Below are 24975 nucleotides of genomic sequence, written 5' to 3'. Positions count from 1 at the left end.
TTGGAAGCGTATGGACGGTCATGGGATGGGTATTGATGAGCGCGCGCGTGGCGGGGAGAGGACATGGCCACCAACACGGCCGCGTATTCCATCTTCCCAACAAATGAGCCTGTCCGTGACGTTTATCCAGCCCGGACCAACGCTCGGAATAAACCTCATTAGCAAAGATTTGTTATTCCTTCTGCTGTCAGGTTTATAATGAATGCTATTTCCCAGAATGCTATAGGGGTGCGAGGCTTCCCAGAGCTGGGACCTTTCTTTTTTGGCCTCAGTATCATTTTGGAGTCTGTATGCATCCCACAAGCCCATGATTTGAAATGCACCTTCATGCATAAGTCATCAACCTAAACTCAAATAGCTGTGACTAGACATGCTGCAAATCCAGACTGCTATATCGAGAAATATCAGATTTCTGGTGGCAATGTTGCATGTTATATGCATTTTCAAGAATTGTATCAGTAGAAGCATAATACTAATCACTCTCTTAATAATAGATGAATATATGACATTAATATTTTTAATACATTGCATGAATATGTTTCTTCTACTTGGCAAAAAAGGCAATCATGACATTTCTTATTCATTTGTATTCATGTGATCCAACCTGCAGGAGCAAGGCAGGTTTGGGCACCCCTCTGTGTTTCTAGGCGCGAGCCCCAATCGTATTCATGAGTTTTTTTCTTAATTAAAGAGAAAAGATTTTTTTTTTCTCCTCAAAGCTCCCAGTGTATAAAAGTGAGAGGTTTATTTTCAGTGTCTTCGGAGAGACAGTTTGTGACCTACTTGAAGCAGAGCTGATGTGCAGCTGATTTCCTCAGTAAAACCCAGAGGGTTAATCTCAATGTGCAGTTACATTACATTACATTACATTACATTACATTACATTACATTATTGGCATTTGGCAGATGCTCTTATCCAGAGCGACATACAGTTGATTAGACTAAGCAGGAGACAATCCTCCCCTGGAAGGCCTTGCTCAAGGGCCCAACGGGTGTGCGGATCTTATTGTGGCTACACCGGGATTAGAACCACCAACCTTGCGTGTCCCAGTCCTTTACCTTAACCACTACGCTACAGACCACCCCAGTTGAGTTCAAGCACACTGCACTTCTGTCACTACCGCGGCTGCAACAATATTTGTACTGGTTTGCTTCCAGTCGCCGCTCTTAGAAAAGGAAAGAGAGAGAAAGAATTAAATTTGGCGGAGAGCTCGTAATGCTTTCTGGAGGAATCTAATAGCGCCCAGAGTGTGTAGCTATAGGAAATTAAACGCGGCGATTAGGCTGACTGGCGTAACCTTGGACTGTTCCCTCTGTAAGCGGGCGGGTGACCCCGCGCCCCGTCACTGTGCCCCTAATGAAACCGGAGCCCTCGTATTTTAGCTGATGTGGAGCAGGCCTATGTGAACCGCGGCCCGCGCTCTGGAGGTGACAGTGGAGTCAAAACGCTGCATGCATTTCATACGCCCCCACAGTATGCCTGCATACATACCCAGGCCCCGGCGCAGATACCAATAGTAGAATAAATAACTGCATCGGAAAAAGATAGTTATTGATTGATCCCCCCCCCCCCCCAAAAGTTCAAGATCAAAAGATGAACTCCCAGTTGGGAGTACTTGAAAGAATATTTCAATGTGGTTCAACTGAATTAGAGCACATGCCAATGCGTACAGATGGAATATGAAATCACTCGGCGGAATCCTGCCAAGGCCACTTGCTGGCAGTCCTGGGCAGAATATTTGTACATACAAGATGTCCCACTGATTTACTGAACCAGTTTCCTCCCTCCTGCATGGAAACAGATCAATGAGGAAAGAATGCCTCAAATATCTTCTTCTTCCTCGTGTTCTTCTTCTTCTTGAGACAAAACCACATGAGCAGGTTTTTTTTTATTATTGATTTGGCACATTATTAGTGGGGTACTTGGCAAATAGCCAATCACAGATTTTGCCACCAATTAGCCACATGGTAACACTATTCCGGTCGATTTTGCATAAATTGCATAAAATCAAAAACAACTCCTGCTCCTGCTTGAACTACACGAGGCCATTGGCAGTAGTTCCCTACCTTGCTGAAAGAACCAACACATTTGCTTAATTTCTGGACTCTTAAACACTGCATTAACATACAGCATCCAGCAATCTGCTTATTGGCAGTGTGCAGTCACATCAATTAGAAAAACACATAAAACGACTGAACTTTTGTGTGTACGAAAATACATGCTTCAGTGAATTTAGATAGGAACAGTTCCGCATCCAGTCAAAATGTGTGCGATATAGTACTTTAACCACATTTAACTGTGGGATACACTTTTTGTAATAAAGGGGCTACCAAAGAGTGAAAAGATATACCTACAGTTAGTATAGTTTTTATATTTCCCATTTTATGTAACTGCATAGCATATAAAGTATTGTTGAATGTGTGCATGTGTGTTGGTGTATGTGTGTGTGCGAATGTTGGCGTCTGTGTGTGTGTGTGTGTGTCTGTGTGGTTTGTGGAGGGGGGGATAGTATATTTTAAATTCCTTGAAAGGAAAGCAAACAGAAAAAAAAATCACAAAAATGAATGTCTGTATTTGCAATTACCAGCCAGTCCTAAAAATGATTCAACATGTTCCCTGTTTTCCAGCAATTACATGCAAAACAAGACCACTGAGCACAACATCTATTTGATTTAAAGATGCAATAAGGAAGCTTTATATCAGCAAGAAAAATTCTCACTCAAGCTATGAATTCAAAGTTATTAAAATGAAATGTAATAAAATATTAAAAACCACAAGAAAAATATGTCTGCCCCATCCGAATCAATTCACTGCAAGCTGAATGGATGTTAGAAGTTCAGCATGTCAGCAATGAAAATTTACATGTCAATTTTCTGAAATCACCCTGAGTGACCTGATAGTGTTGCTAGGAGACTTATAGTCACCCGTCAAATAGTATGCATGCCCCTCCTTCAGCACTTTTTAAACACCTTTCCTACATCAATGCTCTCCACCAAACAAATGCATCCCCAGTGGCTGTATGTGTTATTGCATTTATGTTTTCAGTGTAATGTACTGCATTCTTCCATGACACTAAGTGAGTTACGAACCCATTAACAGCAAAGAGGACATCTGTAAATCGAATAGACAGAGAGTAAAATAGAACATAATATAAAAAACTGAATATATTAGCAAATGATAACAAATGGTATAGCAGTTTCTCAAGATCAACGGGGCGAAATCGAAACACAGGTAAACATAAACAAAGGTAGGAACACAGGTATCTCTATAGATGAAATCAGAATGTTTGTAAACAAAGGTTGCTAAGATACTTCCGGTGGCCACTCAGCAGTGGAAACGAAGGAACGTTCCTTAAAAATAGACTGAACCAGAGCTGTGTAGAAAGTTAGCTAGTTAACGAAGCGGAAATCGTGTTGTGTTTTGGACTGTAACGCCAAATGTAATGAGGCACACAGTGGATTGGGCTTTTTCCGATTCTTAAAAGGGAGGACAACCCGGATCCTCCCTTTTAAGCCGTTTACAGGGCGGCCTCAGTTTTGACAGGTGCTTGGCACAGTCAATTACAGCCCGACACAAGTTTCAAAGTGTCAGAGACATAGGGAGAAAAACAAATTGTATTTCTCATGTCCTTCACAAACGTTGTTGGCAGCTAACGTTCGCTAATACACACCAGATGCTCATCGGCGACCACATAGAGAAACACTGGGATGATAATTTTACAAACATGAAGCGGTATGTCCGACCTTGCCTGTTGTGGTAATAGGGTTTCCAATAACGCTAGCTAGCCAGTTTACACTGGTTATTCATGTTAATGATGTTAGCTAGCTCACGTTAGCTAGCAACATGGTTAGGGGTGTGCTGACAGCTAACGTTAACGTTACATTAGCTAGCAAGACCACACCGTATAAATCATATAAATGAAATTATTTTGTTCAGTTTTCATAAATAATTTTATATTCCAACATTGACTTATGACATATATGTTCGTACCTTGGTTAAATGACACGGAAAATACTTGCTATTCACATTTCTCAACGTTATCCACCCAGAAGTAAGTTATTTGCTGTTGTGATGTCACACTGATTGTGACGTCTATACCAGGAGTGCCCAACCTTTTCAGACTTACTTGAGACTTACTTCTTCATTTGCTGGCGAGATAAAATATCCCTCTTGTACATCCCTCTATATTATTAAAATAAATTGCGCTTAGGATGACTATTGTTTTTAGGTTATAGCTGCTCTTCATGCGTGTTTTGGATTTGATGTTTTTAACTTTAAAACAGGGCCAAGGAAGCCATTGAGGGTAGTAATATCACAAAGGACAAAGCAGTTTTTTTTTTTTTTTTTAGCTTGGCACGTTTACAAAACGGTATCTACGACCAGATGGTAACAGTTCACAACAGTCAAAGAGAGAGAGGGTGGGACGGGTCAGTGGCGATACAGGTGGCTTTCCTTTTTACTGCTGGCTCATAAAGCTCTTGTATGTTCTTTTGTTGAGGGGTGGGGGAGGGGGGCTATTATATTTTTGATGGTGTGGGGGATTTTTAAAAGATGTTTTTGTGTAGTGGGCAGTGAGAGGAAAGATATGAGGGGGGGGGGGATAATGTGAATTTCTAATCTTCACTTCCACCTGTGGTGCAGATTGTTGATTTGTGGGAGTTTCAGGGCAAGTATCTGGGAGCAGGTAACAAATTCCAGGAGCCCTTCTGGGAGAGGTGGGATGCCTGAGATGGGGTTGGTTGAGGGAGCACAGCTTGTGCTTTTGGCAGCATTTGTGCATGCTAAGCTAATGAATGGGTCCATTGGCTGCATAAACACGGCAGTGAGAGTCAAAGAAGAACAGGATGTGAGATGGTATTGTGACACATACCATGGCACGGTTATACAGGAGGTTATGGCTGATGGCACTTATGTGAATCCAGCAACCCTGACTAAATACTTATATGCAGATACTTCTGGGACCCACCCCTCAGCCTTTACCCCATACTTTATGATGCAGTGTATATGTTAATGAAACACAGAAGCAACTCACTTACAAAAAAAGTAATCACAAATTACACTCATCTCTTTCGAAGGAGCCAGTAATATTTTAATTAAGCTGTATTGTGTATTTTTCCTAATTACAGTCGGTAGCATATGAAATGAAAAGCATAATTTTCTCAAACGAGCTAGAGTGTGATTTGCTACACTACCCTGACCTTATTTATGACCAGCTTAGTGTTACTCATGTGCACGCATACACACATGCCTAGTGTAGCTTACTCAGACACCGACATATTAGAGGGCATAGTTATCTTCAGTGAGAATATAAATGAGTATCACGATCAATCTGCATGTAGGTGGATAAAGAGTCTATAATGATTTCCTCACTGGGTTGCTTGGCAGACACATGTGCAGCGTGTAGAGATCAAGGTGTTTCCTTATTCTCAATAACCCAAGGCAGGTGTCCTCAAATGAAAACATTTTAAGATATTCCTTTGAGATTGTGCATTTCCTCTCAAAGTTTCTTCTTTCATGGCATTCTTTCTACACTGAGAAGAAAAAAAAAGAAGATTGATCAAGATACTGCATATTTTCATTGCGTGTTTTCCAGAGGCATATGAAGAAAAGTGGAAAAACATGAAGGAAAAAGCAAAGCTAAGTACGTTGACCTGAAGAAAGCCCAGCGATTGCAGTGATGTGTTGAACTGCGAGACAGATCGTATGCGGAAGAGGTAGACAAAGACCCGTCTTCACATTGATCTATGCCATAATGAGCGTGGAGAATATAAAATCGTCTTTGAAGTATGGAGTATGAGGGGAACTCTATGAAACTCAAATAGCCCTGAAATTGACAAATTGATTAATGCTCCCTGCATGATGTTTGTAGCAGTATTAAGTGGTATGACTTCAAGGAAATATGGCATGCCGTGACATTTACGACCTGCCCCTTTTTAGCTCAGTTTTCACAGGACAGAAAAATAAATACGGGCGTGCAGCTGGGGATTGGCCTTCCTCCTTTAATTTTGGTGGGGGCTTAGCCACTGTAACCTAAACCTACCATGTTTCCTTTTCACTGTCTGGAACACTGGCTGTTCTTTGAGATAAAGTTGGATTTTCAAAGTAATTCAAGCCTTGCTCCTTCCCCCGGCTGAAATTTCGGCTGCTGGAGGTTTCCATATCAAAGTCAGTTTCTCCCATTATTAGGGTTTAATAAAGCCATTATGGTCGCATGATTTGAACTGGGTGACCCGAATCCAAGCCCTTGGAACAATGTGTCACTCAAACAAGCCCCCCTCCCACATACTCAGTTTTAAGCCTGCACCTACCTTACACTTCTCACACAGCAGGCCTGAGTTTGAGTGCACTGAAATGTCACAGAGCAGCAAGTACCTCAATGTCTCCCAACCTTCTTCACTGCTGTTTGGGCCAACTGCACTGAATTCTTCAACTACATATTTCTGTAAAAAAACCTTTTCTGTTTGTTTTCTTTCCACCAAAATAAAGTCAAATAGTCAATGGGCAGAGGCAGGTGGAATGGAATTACTCATCTTGGGTTTTCAATGAGCAGTGTAAGCAAGTGTCTAAAACTAAGAATCCCATTTTATGTGTGCTGCGCGATACGTGTTTGTGGATTCGTTTATATTGTATTAATCAAAAGTATTTTTCCCAGGCTTGTGGTTGATTGTGGTATAATTTGGAAATACATTTCTTAGTATTAATTCCTTTATAAATGTTATTGATCAGCTTGGGTGGTTGTTCATTATTTTAATTTCAAGTTGTTCATTATTTTAATGTTACATTTTAAAACAGGTTTGTAATTTAAGGTACTGAAATTATTGTTTTTTCTGGACCAAATGCTGGAAAGTGATGAAAGTGCTATTCTGAAAGATATTAAAGTGTTGTTGAAATTGAAATTGTTTTCGAAGTAATTGTGTTATTTCAAAGAAGCGTTGAGGAAGGGTAGATTGGAGATGCAAATGTCTGATTGTCATATTTCCATCCATGGATTATTCTGTTGGTGGGGATGAATCCAGTTTGTAATGTCACTGTTCAACACATTCCATCCATCCATCATCTTACCCGGAGGAAACCCACGCAGACACGGCACAGAGAGGCCCCGGCCGACAGGGATTAAAAACCAGGACCTCCTTGCTGTGAGGCAGCAGTGCTACCCACTGCACCATCCGTGCCGCCCGTTCAACACATTCTAACATTGAAATTACATATTTCAATATTATATCATAATGAAATATATAACATAATATTATGTCATGAAAATCATATTAAAGCAACATTTTACAAGCACTGATCCAGACTAGAGTATTGTAGTCTTTTGATAGGTTTGTCTTCAGGAATGTGCATTCTTCATCAGGACAGGGCAAGCTGGTGTCAAAGTTGTTCAGTTCTATTCTATTTCATTTGTATAGCACTTCTCAAGGAGTACCAGTATCTGAAACAATTTGCAGACAATTCAGCGGCATTCCAGGTTTCACCAGTTTGGTCCTGAATTTCCAGTGTTGGTGCATCACAGCAAGATGGGGGCAAGAGAGAGAATGGCCCATACCAAAACAAATTTGTACAATGTTTTAGGCAGGGCAGTTGCAATATCTTAACGCGGGGGAAATGTTGCACACATTTAATGGTTAAACGTTTCTTGAAAGAGCATTTGAATTATTTCCCAAGTTATCACAGCACAGCAAATGACGCTGTTGATAATGCATCAGCCTGAATTTGAGGGAGAAAAATGTCATTTAAGTAACAGAACATGGGAGAGCAGCGGCGGTGTGCTGCTAAAGTAGCGGACCTGGATGCAGGCGTCAGCTTGTTACAGTCGCACACAGGCGGCCGGGGTTTGAGTTCGGCCGGCCCTCCTGGGGTGGCATAATTGGCTCGCCGCTCCGAGGGAGGGACTCGGCAGGGACTCGGCAGGGTTAGTAGGATCCCTGCACCTCCGAATCATGGCCACAGGCGAGATGATATGGCTTGAAGAAGGCGTGTCATTCTCAGGATCACAAGATCCATCCAGGCCGCCAAGGGACTGGACCATTGACAGTGCATCATCATCTAACATTGGTAATTGGAATAGGGTACAATTTGGATAAAATTGAAACACAATTATTAAAATCACCACAAACTAATTTTGAATTGTTTGTTTTTGAATGATTGTTTTTGAATGATTTGTTTTCCACAAATTATGCACATATAGTTTTATAATGTGTGAAATGTTTTTTCTTTACTCTTGACTTCAAGATATTAATGCTGTATCACTCTGAAGTCAGTTTATCATTTATTGATAGAAGTACTGAAGCAGAAAATTAAGACACATCTGAATGTAACATTATAGTTAACATGCATGAATGTCATAATTGCAGTTTGTCTTTATAAATATTTATTAAATATTACAATTTGTCTTTCTTGCAATATCCAAAGTGCGACTTTTAGAAAATATAAGAAGATATTCCCTTCACAATGTGGCAAATAGCATATAACAATTAGAGTAAGTACTGCACTGCTTCCAACAGAATTTACAGGATCCAGACAGCACAAATTGGAAGAAATATGTCACTTTGAGGGCGACATGTCTCAGGCAGTAAGAGCTTGCCGGTTTGATCCCCCGCCTGGGCTGTGTCGAAGTGTCCTTGAGCAAGACACCTAACCCCCAAATGCTCCTGACGAGCTGGTCGGCGCCTTGCATGGCAGCCAATCGCCGTCGGTGTGTGAGTGTGTGTATGAATGGGTGAATGAGAAGCATCAATTGTACAGTGCTTTGGATAAAGGCGCTATATAAATGCCAACCATTTACCATTTACCATTTACTTTGTCATGGCAACTCTTGTGTGGATTTACCTCACGCTCAGATATTACCGGGACTACAGTGCAGACTATGGCCGGTAGCTCCATAGGGTGAAGTGAAATGCTGATGACCCGACAGGGTCCACATGTTATTGCTATCTACTGACTGCATGATCGGGGGCTTGGGGACTGCAGGCTAAAGCCACATATGGAAAGTCTTCCTCCAACTCCACTCTGTGTAAGTTCAGCTGCAGCTGGCGAGACCAGTGTTTCGGATTATAACTGTAGATGACTACACTCACCCAGTCAGCAGTGGGACTGTGGTTGCTGATGATTGGCCACACACAGGGTGCTTAAAAACATTGCCAGATTTGCTTTTGGTCAGAATTGCACAGACCTGGAACCTTAAAATGAGGTGGCACGGATGGTGCATTGGGTACAGCTAGGAGGTCCTGGGTTCGAATCCCCGTCGGCCGGGGCCTCTCTGTGCGGAGTTTGCATGTTCTCCCCGTATCTGCGTGGGTTTCCTCTGGGTACTCCGGTTTCCTCCCACAGTCCAAAGACATGCAGGTTAGGCTGATTGGAGAGTCTAAATTGCCCGTAGGTATGAGTGTGTGAGTGAATGGTGTGTGTGCCCTGCGATGGACTGGCGACCTGTCCAGGGTGTATTCCTGCCTTTCGCCCAATGTATGCTGGGATAGGCTCCTGCGACCCTGTTCGGGATAAGCGGGTTAAGATAATGGATGGATGGAACCTTAAAATACTCATTCAATCACTCAGCTATAAATCCATGACAGTGTACATTTATGACAAATCTTTAAAAAAATATAGATAAAGTGCTTTGCTTAGCGATCCACCACAAACATCTAAGAGGAGCAATGTCTCTGACTATAGCACAAACCCTATAGCAACAATTTCTTAAAGACTCACATACTCTTGCCACCCACCTTGTCTCAGCAACCTATCAGAGCATTTTAGCTTCTTCCTCTCATACGCTTCTTCAATAGCATCTTCACATAGTACTGTTAACTATGTGCTACCTCTCTGAGTACAAAACCAGATCAGGACTCAAGGAGGTCGAAACAATAATCTTACCAATATTGGTTACTAAATATCTGTCCCTCCTCGTACTCCATTTATCAACCGTACTGTATAGAAACGGCGGTAATAATTTGCAACTTTGCCAAACACCAATTTCCTAGCATGGAGGCTCTACTTATCTTTGTCACAATGGCTCACTCATGTAGGCCCTTCATGCCAAACAAGAGATCTATGATGAGAATACGAAAATGTTCTTGCATGAGGCCCATTGTCTACACATATGGTAATGTCATACATCAGGTAATTGTTTTACACTATTTATGAAAACAGTCTCTATATGTATTATCAAGCCAGGCACATCCAGTGTTAAGTTTTAAGCATTAACTGCAAATTAACAATAATACAAAATGGCCTGGAGATTTATTCTTTCAAAATTAAAGTTTTGTGAAGTGGCTCATGAGTTTTTCCATGGCTTTATGGCACATGTAAAAAAGTATGCCACAGCAGGAATAAAACCAACAACCTTAAGCTCTTTAACATCTAAATCCAAATAAATTTGTGAAATAAATTTGTAAGCATAAACTGAAAATGAATATTAGTCGAAAAACAAAACCTGAAGTGAGTTCTGCCTGAGAGATTTAATTTGTCACTGATACATTAATTACTGATACATTATTTGCATTATCAGCACTTTTGCACTTTTCCCCTCATTTTGCTTTGAATTGTGTGAAATTAATTGATAAATGCAGAAGTTTATGGCCTCTTTCTCTCTCCCTGCTGGAGTTTTCAATACACTGAATACATAGCCTACGGAAACCTTCAAAGGAGCACTTTTGTCGAATGAAAAAAAGATGAATGAGATTTGCTTGAACCATGCAGATTGTGTTTTGCACTGCTATTGATGCAAATGAGAGCACTCCATTTGTGAATAATGGAATTAAGGCTGTTGCTTTTTTGTTTGGCCACATTTTTGCATTTCAAAAGGAAAAATATTCTTGAAATTCTGTGCAATCATTTACCTTAAATCAACACCGCTGATTACCATGCCGTCAAGCTTATTTTAATTATTTACTCAAATTATCCAGCGGCTGCACAAAACACCTTGTGTCTCATGAATATGCAATTCTATTCACAAGAGGTATACAAATAGTACAATGTCAAACATCATATTCCTTCATGTAACAAATGAAGAATATGCTTCAATTCTGTAATGATTTTTTTTTTTTTTGCACCAAACCCCTCTGATTCACAAAGGACAAGACAGTTCTCGAGATGTTTTAATCTCAACCTGCCCTAATAACCCTTACATGTAGCTCTATAGAATATTCATCATGGCTGGCATATGGTCCTGGTACACCATCACGTAGTGTACTGCATTCTCCAGTGTCACACACCAAGACTGGAAACACAGGGCATGAAAGACCCTGCGCAGTCAAAATCACGTTTTAAAATGCCTATATTATGTCCAAAGATTATAAGGTTACTTATACATTGATAAAAAAAATATTTCATACATGTATGTAATTAATGGGATTTATTTTCCTAAAAACTGGACGATGCTTGGTGGGGTATTTGCCATTGGTGGTTTTTTAGACCGCAATTGTGACGTCCCAAATGCTTCTAATTTGCATTGGCCAATGTTTGGTCGCCAAAACACTTATATGGAGTGTGCACTCCCAAGTTCATGACCAAATTCTCAAATACATATTGCGTGGGTCTGCTGCTAAAAATCCAGTGAGGAGCAGTTCTGCAGACAGAAATGCCTTGTTAATGACAGACGTTACAGGAGAATGGCCAGACTGGTCAAAGCTGACAGGAAGGTGACATCTCTGAACACACAATGCATCATAACACCAAGTGGATAGGCTACAACAGTAGAAGTATAAAGTCTAATAAATACCTAATAAAGTGTTCGTTCGTTGAGTGTAAATTGATTTATTCTTCAACTGAATTAATTGCAAAACTTAATTTTATTTTCAAATATTGTGAGTGGGCAAATGGCTAAACAGGTAAGGGCAGAGTAAAGCACAGGCACATCAGCTGAGGTGTTACCGAATAAGAATTCTTACAGCGTTTTAACCAAGAGTGGAGAAGCTAGACGAGGTGTGCAGCTGTGGTGTGCGGAGTACATTTAAATTCCTTCTGGAAATCACCCCCCTCCCACCCACCCCCCCTTTGAAATATTGCTTAAAGTAGAGCCCTGCATGCCCGCGGGAAATCGACAGGAGAGAAAAGTGTTGAAGTGCGAGCCTAATTTATAATGCTGCAGTCGGGAGCGTGTGGTCACATAAGAAAGCTGCAGGACGGAAAATGTGTGTTTTTTAAAAGTTAATATTCATATCGACTGTTGACTTTAAGTCAGGCATACATTTGTAATAATAATAATGATGTTTACTAAATCTAAGCATGGCAATAATCTTTGGTGAAATCACTCTTACTTCCCCCCACTGCTGCCGAACAAGTGATATTTGCATGTAAGCGGCACCAGGCAGGATGCTGCGAACACAAATATATTGCTGTTGTTGTACTTGACTCTAAATACCACTCACTCAACATCAGCTAACAGGTGAAAACAGTGAATAATGGCAGCCGTGCTCGTGACTCAGAGAGTTCCATTAAGCGAATTTAAAGTCACCTAAAGCACTGAGACATTCAGAAAATGTTTTCCAGTGTTGTTCATGGTTGAGCAGAGAACTAGAAAGTACCATTTATTCACTGTGAAAACTTTATTTTACTTTACTGGAACGAAGCAGGCACTCTTTTCAAGAGCAATTTACAATGCAAATACCAGTGCAAAGATCAGGGAGTGAACTGCAATCATTCCCTAGAGGGGTAAAGCGTAGTACCAAGAGAAAATGCAAGTACTAAAAGGGCAGACTTGTCAACTGCCCAAATTAACATGAAAGTTTTACAGTCTAATAGTGCATTTGCTATTTATGGGATGCAAAATAAATCTAATTGAAATAATTCAAATAAAAAGTAACCAAACTATGCTGTTTTTTTATTTAATAATACTGTTTGAGGGGATGGTTACAGGAACAAGCAGGACTGGATTAGGATGGAGTCCTGGATGGAGTCCTTGTCTCCTCTCAGGCCGTCAGTCTGCTGGGATATCAGTAGTCATGTCGAAGAAGCTGAAAACCTTCCAGAGACACGATCCTCGGTTGCGGGTACCCTTTGGAGCTGACGCTGCAAGGCACCAGTCATGTTTGCATTATTCAGATGTATTATGTAGTAGTGTAATCACCTGAGTCTGTCGTTCAGTTGATTTAAAGATCCATTTATCTGCTCTGGACTGAAGCCTGCGAACAAGCAGATTGGTCACGTTCCGCTTGGTGGTATCTGCATTGCTTCTGCACAGATTCACTTGAAATAATCTGGCAAGCACATCCCATTCACTGAGCTAATCTGTTTCAGTCGAACATCAGTGGATATGTGCAGTGCTGATATAAATCCAACCTAGTAGCACGTGAACATTGACTCGGGATGAGCAGAGCACTCTGACACAGTGGGTATTACGTTGCAGAAAGACATTTGCTTCAAAGAAAAGCAGAAAAAAGAAAATGAAATCTACCGAATTGTGCGAAAAATACATACCTCCTACTGTGTGGAGCGCATTGTTATGTCAATACCAACTGGCAGAACATAATGCATTCTTAATTTACAGTATTCCTGTTGTATTAATAATGAGTTTCTAATTTTACATACAGACTCAACATAATAGTCGTTAACAATGTCACAATGACCGACTGATTCCACAAGCTCTAGGGTAACAGTATGTCTATTTAGATACTTTACATTACATTACATTACATTATTGGCATTTGGCAGACGCTCTTATCCAGAGCGACGTACAACAAAGTGCATACCCATAACCAGGGATAAGTTCGCTGAAAGACCCTAGAGGTAAGTACAATTTCAACTGCTACCTGTACAAGAAAGATAAGGACAAGGGCCATTTATTTATTTATTTATTTTTTTTTTTTTGAACAAACAAACAAACAGAGCAAAAGTCACCAAAGTTAACTATCCAAACACTGCTTACCTAGCCAACTAAAATACCGATACACAAAGCAAGTCACAGAGACAACAATTAAGGTTCACAGGGAGGTAGGGAGGGATGGGGAGAGGTGCTGTTTGAAGAGGTGTGTCTTCAGCTTGCGCTTGAAGGTGGGGAGGGATTCTATAGTTCTGACCTCAACGGGGAGTTCGTTCCACCACCGTGGAGCCAGAACAGACAGTAGTCGTGAGCGTGAGGTGGAGGTTCTGAGAGGGGGAGGTGCCAAGCGGCCTGTGGAGGCTGAACGAAGAGGTCTGGCAGGGGTGTAGGGTCTGATGATTTTTTGCAGATAAGCTGGGGAAGACCCTTTAACTGCTTGGAAGGCTAGCACCAATGTTTTGAATTTGATGCGAGCCATGACAGGCAGCCAGTGGAGGGAAGTAAGCAGGGGGGTGACGTGTGAGTATTTGGGAAGGTTGAAGACCAGACGAGCTGCTGCATTCTGGATGAGTTGGAGGGGTCTGATGGCAGACGCTGGGAGGCCAGCCAAGAGGGAATTGCAGTAGTCCAGGCGGGACAGAACCATCGCTTGGACCAGGAGCTGGGTCGAGTAGGGGGTGAGAAAGGGGCGGATTCTCCGTATGTTGTATAGGAAGAACCTGCAAGACCGGGTCACCGCCGCAATGTTCTCGGAAAGGGACAGTCTGCTGTCCATCACCACGCCGAGGTTCCTTGCACTGGGTGACGGCGTGAGTGTGGTATCCCCGAGGGAAATGGAGAGATCCAGATGGGGAGAGGTATTAGCAGATACTTAGGGTGTGATACTTCTTTCAGTATTGTGTTCTGTTACTCCACATTTCATTCACAAGGTTAACAAGTGACAGTATACATGCTGATGCATTCATTACTGCTTTATTACATTCTGTAAACTTAATAGAGATGTAAATGAGAATTATTAGTGTATGCTGTCATAAGAAATCTATTTCAAATGACTGGCAATGAAAAAAAAAAAAAGTGATAAATATTTCAGCAATGCCAATTTCTTCTGCCTCAGATGGAATCGTGCATTCATTTCCCAACATGCATTGCCTGCTTTCATTTTATGGACATCAGAAACACCCTTGTGTTTACAAAAGGTGTGATGTAGCAAAACTAGAATTAGTCAAATGCAGCTTTTGGCAAATCCATCTGGATAAACAAGCATGTTCCAATTACTTCTGGACAAAAAACCACACTGAGAGTTTACATTGCAAGAACAAAAGTCACTGAACACCAAAAAAGGCGGTTCATAAGTTACTTTGGCAAAGATAGCATCCGTTGGCGTGATCTGATTATAATCGTGCTGTGGGAAATTGCAGTCTTTTCTTTTTATAAATAACTGTCAGATTTGCGATTAATCCAAATGTAGCCCCTTTCCCTGTGAGCCTGGCTAATTGTGCGAGAAGACGGGCAGCTTGAGTTCTCAGATACAGCTGTATGTGAGGGAGAGAGCTGCTCACAAATGTGAATGGGGCTGTCCCATTCTTATGCAGAACTATTTTACATGTTTTTCAGTTCTTCTCAACTGCTAACTACCTTTTGTTGAAACTGTAACTGTATCAGATCTAAATCACAACAACAGTGCCCACAGTACCAAACTAATTTGCAGCATGTCAAATCATTTCTATTCTTAGTAGACGAAAGGCAGCTCCTAAGCGCTGTTTTGAAAAGACTCTGAATATAAATGCCATCAGTGAATACAAGATTCACCTCACTTAGTTCACAAATTGTTTACACATTGTTACAACTGAATATAATTTATTGTGGTTCTATTTGTTATTCTGGTTAATGTAGATACTGTATAAGTGCGCATAATCCATATAATAATTTGTTGTTTAGCTGACACTTTTACCCAAAGCAAGTTACAGTTGATTAGACTGAGCAGGAGACAGTCCACTATGGAGCAATGAGAGCTTAAGGGCCTTGCTCGAGGGCCCAACAGTTGTGCAGATCTTATTGTGGCTGCACAGGGGCTTGATCCAGAAACCTGCCAGGTCCCGGTCACGGACCTTAGCCACAGGCTGCCCCTACTTCATGTGTCAATCAATTCTACACGTGATCTAATGTGATTTCCAAATACCAAATATTACTTCTGATGATAATTCTTACAAAATCACAGAGGTCTGGAAAACACAATTAAAACCTTGAGCTCACTTTCTACTCCACGTGCAACATATGTTCCCTGGCATTGAGCGATTTGTAATTTGCTCCTCCATTTAGATAATTGGTTGTGAATTAATTAGTTGCTTTAAAATCTACATGCAGTTTGTTACACATCTCCCAGAGCCTGATCATTTTAATTACTTAATGAGGTTTAAATGGATTTCTTCTTCATGGCTTGCTGTCATTTGGATTGTACTACTGTATAATACAACATGGTGGTGTGCAAACAATAATCTCTCTCTCTCTCTCTCTCTCTCTCTCTCTCTCCCTCTCTCAATGCACACAGTTCCATCAAGATGGAAATGTGATGATATTATAAATAAATAAATAAATCATAAAGAAATTACAATGGGCTCCAGAATTATTGGCACCTTTAATGAAAATGGAGACAAAAGGCTGCATACAATAAACAACATGGATAATGATCTATATTTTATGTAACAAAAATATTAATTTAGTTAATCTCAGCCTAAAGGAACTATATTGTGCCATTCCATAACTTCCTGTTTCACTAGAGTATGCAAGGAAACAAGCATGCAAAGTCCCTTTGTCAACCATCAGCATGGGAAAAGCCAAATAATTGTCAATTCAGAAGACATAGATGGTAGTTGACCATCACAAGTCTGAGAATGGGTGCAACAAAATACATAAAGGTTAAACATACCACTTAGCACTGTAAGGGCAATAATAAAAAGGCATAAAATCTATGGAATGGCATATTATCCCAACGGTGCAGATGGAAGATGGTGAGGAAGGTGATAAATAACCCAAGTGGTCACCCAAAGGTGACCCCAAGACACAAAGACTGGTTGTGTCTTGGGGTCACAGAGTCTAAAAAAACCCATAAAATGGCACCTCCATACCGACAAACTCTTTGGAAGGGTGGCACGAAGGCAGCCACCTGGAGCACAATAAACAAAACCAAGCATGTTCAGTTTGCAATACTTAATGAATAAAACAATGGTGGAGCAATACATTATTCCCCAATATTGTCTAGGAAAAATAAACTGAACTGTGATACTGTAAAAGGATGTGTGAGGTGATGATACTGTGATACTGTGATGAGTTCTTACCTTACATAACAGCACCAAATTTCTTTCTCTTCCACACCCCATCTGTTCAAGTGTCACCTCGTGGTGGTGTAGAACCTGGATGATTGTGGCCTGACTGAAAACAAATGTTATTGGTGTTGGGTATGGGGTTGGGCAGCCATATGACTCCATATGAAGTCAATAGAAAGAAGTAAACTCAGTGCTGTCCACTTGCAAGCAACTGTATCTTGAACTGGGGCTAGCATGAGCCCGCCCCTCTGAAGTGAGACCCAAGGTCATGGTTTGGCATATTAAACTCTTTGTCTTCAGAAGCTTGTCTCTTGTGTGCTGTCTTGCATTTTACATGTACTGAATATGCCTTCCAAAACGTCAGGGATTTTGTCCCACGAATAGCCCTGACCACAAAAGTCCAATTTCAAATCTGCCAAATCAGTGTCAAGCCCTACGTTATTTTTAAATCTTTTAAGAATATAGTTTTGTTTCAGAACCACCAGGGTCAGAGGGATCAATCTAAGCATGCTTTTCTAGATAGGTATACAAAACAAATTGATAAATATGAAATGGACAGGTTTTTGGTAACTGTATATATTTTCTCTAACACACAAAGGTCAATGCTTGAAAATGTACACACATTTCCATGCCCATCTTGGAAATATTGGCAGCTTAGCAATTTTATGAAAGCTGATATTTCAGGTTGACTAACATTTAAGCAGTTTTATGGGTTTCTACACTTGAGTTTTTATTGAAATGGTAGGCCACAAAGGCTTTTGCGGAATTCAGCCTTTTCTGAAATAACTTGAAGGGATGGAAACTGGATTGTGAACGTTAATTCAAGCATGCCGTTCCCCTCACATATTTTCCTCATCCACATGGGAAACAGAGATATTCCTCTTTGTGCACTAACCACAAATAAGATGCATTTCATCTGCTTCCTGTTTTTTCCACAGGGGCATAACACATTAAATTACCGCTCTCATTTTTTGTTCATTTATTTATATATTTATCACTTTATTTTACCTTTTTGCAAGATGTGCAAGCATTGTAGGTCTTTTTTTGTGACTTCACTTTTATAGTTCTTTTTTATTTCAGTTCACTTCTTTTTTATTTCAGTTCTCTCCTTTGAAAGGATTACACCAGTGGGCACCGAATTGAATCAACTTGAAAACGCTGGCACATGACTTGTGTTTACAACAGAGTTAAATGTCTCATGCAAAACCAATCGAGTGCGACTTGAGGAATGTGCGGAAGCATCACTGGTGGTAATTCAAATTGCAAATCTGAAATGTTGTGACTGCAGCATGCGCTAAGCTGGATGAGTCTAACAGAATTAGTATTTCAACATTTAACATGCCAGGGGAGGAAGAGGGGAGTACTGGGTAGAGCTAAGCACTTCACATGTGATACAGCTGCAGCAGGGTTCTGAACTTGAACTCTGAAGACACACAGGCATAGTGACCTACTCCCATCCACACTCATGCTTTGAATTATGATAAAGACTATTAAAGACTATTTTTCAGTTATCATTTTAGCGTAACCTTATGAACATAACCGATGAATATAAATCTTGAACAATACGTTTTTAGTTGTGGTTGAAGCGCACGGAATTCACAGCAGTACTGCCATTTCTAACTCCAATAGTTTGCATAATTAAAAAGGCAACACATTCCTGTCCACCTTAACAATGAACCCCCCACATAATGAAATTAATTTCCCTTAACAGTCATGTCGGAGTCTGCTCACATCTGGAAGGCCAGTGTAAAACGCAGGTGATGTGAACAGAAGAACGCTGTAGCTATTTAAAGCTGTAGGGGAGCACAGCCGCTCTGTGAACCAGTGTGATGGCGGTTTCTGACATTACCATGGCCCCTTTCTCTCCCTTTCCTGCTCGTCACCAATGGCAGGGTAGCATTAAGAATTAGAATTAAGAACACCCACACGGCCGCTCCAGAGCATGCTGGGCCGGCGCGATATGGCTCCTTCTCTCTCTGTTCCTCCAAGGCACGATCACCCAAACGACATCTGGCAGCGAGAGCTTTAATAGACAATAATAAATAAAGCAGATTGAGTGTGAGACCTCAATATTTCATTAGCGTACATTTATTACTATCTTTTTTATTCTTCCCTCAACATTCGCCTACATTTTTTTTTCCTGGGCTTCTGGAAATTGCAGCAACAACAATGAATGTAAGATCTTCCAGACATCGTGCCTCAAAGGATGATCAAGTGTAATAATGTCCGTAAACACAATGACAGTTCTGGTGTTTTGTACTTTCATGGAGGCAACACACACTGTGGCATTATAAAAACAAAAAGCAGCTATTGAAAAGAGTCCATCAGTTCTGTTATAAGCAACCATTCCTCATTGAGAAATGGCTCCTGGTATATGAACATTGAAACACTCTTTCTTTCTATGTCGTGACTTCATCCATTCATACTTTTATTTCATATTTGCACTTCTTATCAGTTGCTTATAGTACATATCAGATGTAATTAATTTCTTCAACAGGCAAACATTTTTGTGACAATATTATCCAGCTGTGAAAATAGTATCTGACAGAAGAAGATAGCTAATGGAATTTAACCAACAAAATGAAGGTAAAAAAATGATTTCCTATTTATATATTTATTTATTTCCTTGATATACAGGCCTGGAGCACAAATTGCTTTGTAATGGCATTTTTAAAGATCTATTCAGCAGCTGTGACATAAGATTATTTATCTGTTTAACAGACACTTTCTATCCAGAGCAATTTACATAGCTTAGAGAATGATATTATCTGTTTATCCAGCAGGCTGTTTCTGTAAGTCAGTGCCTGACAATTATAATTGTAATTGTAATTGTAATATATTGTAATTGTCCCCCTTGAATTCAAAAGTGAAACATACATATTGATTAACATACATAATTGTTATACTTGCTTAGCAAACACCGGCATTGAGGGCAGTTGTTACATGTGTTATTTAAATAAATTTCAAGTCATTCCACCACTTATGTATTGATTATCTTGCAGAATACTATTTACATAGTTTAGTGTTTACTCAAACATTTTAAATGAACCACCTTGCTCGACATTACAATGGCAATGCTCTCACCAGCAATCTCTAAATTACAACTAAATTAGTGCTCATCCACTACAGTACTGCCTGTTGATTTATTGCTATCCTACTTACTGTTTGGAGAAGTCACTTCACAATAATACATATAAAACAAATACTATTTTGGGATATTATCAGTACATATCAGTAAATAACAGTCATTCCATTGGAAGTAACTGAATGAATAATTCACTTGTGAGGGGACAACAACAAACCAAGCCTCTTTAAAAGATTGGGCCATTCTGAATACTTCCATAGAGTTTAGTAGAGTGAAAAAAGTCAATATATCAAGTCAATGTTTCACAGCACATTGCTGTGGCCATTTAATTTAATTTGGTTGTTTATTACAATGGAAACTTACAAAGGCAATACTCTGCAGAAGAATGTAAAATTAATTAAATACTTTCTGACTTTGCATACAGCTAATATTGAAGAACTTTTTTTCCGGCAAAGATGCCCTTGTGTGCAGTAAGTCCTGGGCTCCTCTGTTTTGGTTTGGACGACTAATCATGGATACAAATGACTTCTTGACTTTGGGAACCAAGCTGCTTTCAGGTAAATAGTCATAAATATATATAGTACATTCCGGTAAAAAATGCAATCAGTATATTTTACCTGCTAAGTGAGTTAAGAATATATGCACAGGTCAATGGCCTGTTTGAGGCGTCTCAATGAAGAGCTTTTTTGCTGGTGTTGGCCACAGAAACAAAACAGATGGAGGCGTTTCTATAATTTATTTTGAGGTTTTAAATATTCCCATAACCAGCATTTGCGTGTGGTACTCCAGTCGGTGTTTGGACCTGTTATTCGCACAAAAGCACACAAGGCAGAGCTCGGCCACTCGATGAGAGGGGTGAGCTCACTATTATCCATTTTCTACCAAGGAATGAATGTTGATATGCTCACATAATTGCACCTCCATATTCCCATCTCTGAGCACAGTGCAGCTTCCACCAAGCAAGGCGGCCATTATTGTTCCGTAGTCACGTTCTTAGGTTCACACTTCCCTTTCAGTTATGTCATGCTCTGAGCTCTAACGGGGAGGGAAAAGGCTCTCCTACAGGGGAAATTGGCACCCCGGGCATGACCATCACCCGCTTTGCTGCCAAAGAAAAGCAGCCAAAGACTTATGAGCGGAGCTCTTTGGGAACACATGGTTCAGTTCAGCAGAACAAAGGCTTCAGGCAGAGAGGGACCTCACACCACTGCGAAAGATTTCTGCAGCTCCAATTCTTCCTTTACTTTTAGAGGTGAAACGAGACAAAATCCTGCGTGCCAAAGCCAGTTAGTGGTAGGGATCCCCCACAGAAATGTACGATACACTCACTTAGCACTTTATTAGGTAGACCAGGACACCAGCTTGTTAATGCAAATATTTAATTAGCCAATCACATGGAAACAACTAAATGCATAAATGCATGCAGGCATGGTGACGAATGGTTGTCAGTGCCAGACAAAATGGCATCTCAGAAACGGTGGGATTGCAGTGGTATGCCGAACACACAACATGTGAAACCTCTGAGTGGATAGGCTACAGCAGCAGAAGACTACAAAATAAGTCTAATAAATACCTAATAAAGTGATTACCGAGTGTGTTCCATGTTCCATGACGTTCCCAAATGTCCTGAAAATGAAATGTAATCACTTATCCATTACGCACAAGTGGTTAAACTCACAGGACAGAAGGGACTATGTTTTTTTCAGAACGACAAGGCTATCTTTATAAGTGCCTAAGATTTAGTTGTGATGGATATCACAATATTTTACCTCCAGCAATTCATAGAAGTGCACATTGTGTTCCCAAGATAAGCCTACTCTTGTCAGTTTGCATGTGGGTAGAGCCCTGCCCCCTTTGTCTATATAACCAGTATGATCCTGTTTTTGGCATGCGATTCATCTGCCCATCATTGTCAGGCACCAGAACACGGAACCCAAGAGCAAGACCAAAGAAGTTAATTTCAGATTTAACTTTGCAGCAGATCAAACAGGCAAGGTTTGCCAGCAAACAGATGTATCAGAGATAAGGCGAAAAGTCCAAGCAAGGGTTCAGAAAACATTAATGTAAATGTAAAGTTCTACGTGCACCTGGCGGTCGAGCTGCACGTTCACGCCTGTTTTCCGTTCTGGTTCCTCAGTGGTGGAATGACTTGCCTACCACTGTCAGAACAGCAGAATTCCTCCCCCTATTTCGACGCAGACTCAAAACCCACCTTTTCAAACTCTACCTTAGTCCTCCCTTCTGATTTCCCCTGCCCCTCCTTTCTGATATCCCTATCCTTGTCTAACCTGATGCTTTGACTTATGGTAGAACCTATGCACTTGTAAGTCGCTTTGGATTAAAAGCGTCTGCCAAATGACTAAAATGTAAATGTAAATGCAAAGTAACGCCCGATGGCCTTTCTTCTGTTAAACTGCAATCTCTTGAACAATGTGCACATTTATTCTTAATATGTTCATGGCTGATCTATGAACTCCATATGCCTTTTATTCAGCCAGTTTTCAAGTTCAATCATAGTTTTATGTATAAAACTTGTCCCAATATTTAAAATCTTCACATTTTTCAAGTTTCAAGTTTTGAATTCTCAGTAACTGAAACAAAAATTTTGGATTCTTCCTGTAACACTGTGGTCCTCTGAGCTTGAATTAACACATTTTGCGTGCCCAAATTTGACACATTGATTAATGTAGTGAATGACTGTTGTACAGTTCTGGAGCGAAAATTCACCCAGCAGATTTCCCACAGATTTTCCTCCTGAAACAGTGCAGAAGACCATTCGTCTGGGCCTAGTAATTACTTAGCCAATCATCAGTATCCATTACTGAGTGCAGATATGGACCACTACAGCAATATTTCTAAATAACACTGAAATCAACTACCATTCAACGATATCACCAGCAAAAAATAGCCTTAATGAAATGTAAAGCAGCTGTCTTTTATAGTTTATTGTTTATGTTTTTCATATTGATTATTACAATGCTTCTCTGATGTTTAAATACAATAAAATGCATTAGCCTAGCCATTAGTCTATCTCAAATTTATGTTTTTTTATAATGGTTCTGATTGACTCATGTATTAATTCCCCTGAAAACCCCTCCCAATACAGGGTGCAGGAGCTGAAATTCTCCCACAGGGAGAAAGGCTTCCTATTGTACCACACTACACTGGTTCCCCTTTGGCTTGTTAGGTGGAGCCTAAAATCATAGAGGAATGAAGAGGTTGAACCTCATGCAACCCTGTTATGATTTTGAAAAGACAATGAAAATCAATACGCAATCTGACACACTGGCCAAATGTGAGCCACTCTGATTATAATGTTATGTGAGGTTACCAGCAACAGGTAGCTAATGTTAGGCATTAATTTGCTATTGCATACTGTTAACTAGTTAGGTAGGTTCATACAGACTATTATGAAGTATGTTAACATTACTGCAGCTGGTGAATGAATAAGAAAAGAAATGCCACTCAATGTTTTCTACTATTATTGCGGTTTCACATTTATCCAGGAGACTTGATAATGTACACATTAATGGTAAACATATTGTGATGAGGCATTTTCTATATTTGTTATACAGCAAACACTGATGCAAGCCAGTTTTAAACATGCAAGATGTTTCACTCGTACACTGAGGATTGGTCAAATTGATTCATGCTACTGACAATGCAATTCCATTTTCTTGCATTGTCAATGTAATGGATGTAATGCTTTAACATGATTCACAATGGCAAAGTTTAATTTAGCAGGGTTTTATTCAGGTTCATTTAAGTCTGATCATACATTACCAGAACAAATCTATGGAGAAAAGCTGATGACTGCCTGAAATCCCTTGGGTGAAAATAAATGAAGGCGATGAACATATCCACTTGTTTCTGATTCTGTTATTGTGTGTTCTGCATGACTGAAATCAATAAAGCAGCAATGTGTGTGTGTGTGTGTGTGTGTGTGTGTGTGTGTCTGTGTATGTGTGTGTAAGTGGGTGTGCAGGGGCATACATGTAAGTCAGAAAAAAGGCCCAAGAACCATTGTACAAAGTGGAAAATTGCATATGAAACCCAAAATTGAATGCATTTTAGAATTATGCCAGTATCCTGTAGGACACAAATATTCGATCAATAAAGACATATAAGATCAATAAAGAACTTTATCGTAAAGAGATTTTACATTTTCAGCTGGAGCATGTATTACGCTACCGACTGTATTGTATTTTTTTAATTGGGTATATGAAAGAGTGATTTATTTATTTATTTTCATCAGGGACCATTTTCTGTAGCAACGGGAATCACCTTGACAACAAGAGCAATGCCCTTCTCCCACCATGATCTAAGCAGGTTTAATGAATGCAAACATGTGACTGTGGAGAACCTATTAAAGGCAAAATGCATGGCTTCAATAATCTACTTCATGCTGTGACAAAAATATATCTTGGGGTTGAACAAAATAATGTAAACAACAGTATCTGAAAATCAAGGAAATAATAAGGAGAAGGGCCACACTTTGCCTTCAGAACATCTTCAATCCTTCTTGCAATTCCAAAGTGTGTGTAGTAGGATACTGGATCATTCTTCAAGAAGCAAAACCTGTAATGTAGGATGAAGTAGGTGAAAATCTACTTTTGCATAGCAATCATCAGACCCAATCGTTCTCCCATCAGATGGCTGTTACAGATCCACCACCATGTTCAACATGGCAACACATATAGTGGTTTGAAGGCTTCATTTGGCTGTCTCCAAACAAAATGAGATGCAATATTTGTTTTTGAGAGGGACGCAAAAGATTGAGAATAACATTGTCTGGTAGGGCTTGTGCCAT

Source organism: Conger conger, chromosome 6, assembly GCF_963514075.1.
Source record: "Conger conger chromosome 6, fConCon1.1, whole genome shotgun sequence".
Lineage (NCBI taxonomy): Eukaryota > Metazoa > Chordata > Actinopteri > Anguilliformes > Congridae > Conger > Conger conger.
Note: the sequence above shows the minus strand (reverse complement) of the source record.